This window comes from Anneissia japonica, unplaced genomic scaffold (genome assembly GCF_011630105.1).
Source record: "Anneissia japonica isolate Jap-2015-1 unplaced genomic scaffold, ASM1163010v1 scaffold2028_len131717_cov125, whole genome shotgun sequence".
Classification (NCBI taxonomy): Eukaryota; Metazoa; Echinodermata; class Crinoidea; order Comatulida; family Comatulidae; genus Anneissia; species Anneissia japonica.
The window spans coordinates 12,856-14,703 of NW_022736659.1; the positions used below are offsets into that span (position 1 = coordinate 12,856).

The 1,848-nt window shown below is 39.3% G+C and overlaps 2 protein-coding genes across 3 annotated transcripts in view; one reads left to right on the forward strand and one right to left on the reverse strand.

Moving 5' to 3' along the window:
- The window catches only part of LOC117116832 (tripartite motif-containing protein 2-like), a 27,299-nt gene that overhangs the window by 10,523 nt on the left and 14,928 nt on the right, over positions 1–1,848 (reverse strand). The window lies entirely within an intron of this gene.
- LOC117116831 (gamma-tubulin complex component 6-like) overlaps positions 602–1,848 on the forward strand; it is a gene marked incomplete in the record, with an annotated part of 46,689 nt that continues 45,442 nt past the window's right edge. Inside the window, 1 exon segment of the mRNA XM_033260922.1 lies at positions 602–980.

Sequence of the window (1,848 nt, forward strand, 5' to 3'; positions counted from 1 at the left end):
AAAAAAAAAAAAAAAAAAAAAATCAGCTCACGGGTCCTGAAAAGGTAGGTCTAGAATTCTTTTCTTTTTTCCCTTTTTTTTGTTGCCCAAGGGAGGGGTCAGTACCAATGACCCCTTCCCCAGATCCGCCAATATAAATTGCGAGAAAATGTAACTCGGTCGGGTACTGGATAAACATTCTCTTTCCCATCCTTCTTCCCTCCTTCTTTTTTTGCATTTCCGATCATACAAAAATCTCCACACATTATATATTTTTCGCCAAAAAGTGCTTCCCCCGCTTCCGTCGGCCATGAAGGCCAAGGGATTCCATCCAACTCAACAATGCCTAAATGCTACTAGGACCTACGTATTGTACTGGCTAAAGGCCTATCCACCTCTTGCCTATCGTTGAGTTACAAATCTTAAGAATCTATCATCATTGTATAATTGCAAAAAAAAAAAAACACACACAATTGATAAGCACATTGCGACGTATTGATTGTTTTCTATTTGGTGCTTTAAATGGAATTCAGACTAGGGTCGTAGCGGCCGCGAGTCTACTTGTCAACAAATTTATAGATAGTAAATAAATAAAAATGAATAAGTAATCATGATGTGTGAATGCTTGAAAAGTGACGTCGAGAGGGGGTCAGGGGGGTCGCTGCCCCGGGGCCCGGATCTACTGGGAAGACCGGACGAAGATGAGGTGTGAGGTGTTGTCCCCGGGGCCCTTACTGGCTCTCGACGCCACTGTGCTTGCATTTGTTGCCGAGTGTGATCGCGTGTAGTTTTTAAAATGAAACAGTACATGTATTTCTTTTATTTATTTATTTTTTTGCGGATTGGGCTTTCCATACGTTTCGAGAAATAATTTTTTCAACCACAAACGCGGTAAACTCGATTTGTCACCGTTATCGTCGAGGCGAGAACTTGATAGAATTCGTCACCTGGGAGGCCTAGCCTAGGCCTAGTGGACAAACACGGAAATTCAAGAATCCATGGTAATTATTAGTGTTTAAAAGGTCTAGCCAGCCAGTATACCTGATCCACTAGTAATTCATGTTCATTCAAAAATGAATGGCGACCGTGCTGATCCCCTGTGTTGTTTGCGTGGCTCTCCCAGTCAGTCTCGGCTACTAGGTAGGCCTAGGCCTAGGCTAGGGCCTAGCCTAGGCCTATATTAGCCTAGGCCTAGGCTGGTAGTCAGATCGCATACCTAGGCCTAGGCCTAGGCTCAATAACTATTACACGTACTGAATTATCGTTCCGACAAAATCAGATCAGAAGGTGACAAATTGTCAATTTGTTAGCTCAAAATAAGAAGTAGCTACAGTAGTAGTAATTCGTAAATTTAACTTGCACAAGGAAGGAACCTGTTGTTCGCAAAAGTGGATCTTTTTCCGCATGAATTTGCATCCTATGCGCTTGAAGTAAATTCTGATCAAATCTGCTAGAAATGGCATTTGCTTGAAGTGGCATCCGCTCGAATTGACGGGTTCCCTTATTAGACCCATGCTCATTGTTACAGATAAATAGATAATTCTGGCATAAAACACATTTGATTCGATTTGATGTTTCAAATGATTATGTTTGTGGTTTCATGATTTTATGTATTGCAATGCGCCTATGAGGAAATGTTTTTTGGATATGCGGTGCAATATAAATGCTTTTTATTATTTCATGTATTATTATTACAGTATTATTATTATTATTAAATTATTATTGTTATTGCTAAATTGTTATTATTGTTACTGTAATTTCGTAGATTTTTATTTTTTTGTCTAATGCTAACATGATTAATGTGAATTTCATCCATGTAACTTTCATATTTTAACCAGCATTCTGATTTCCAATGCATTTCTCCTATAC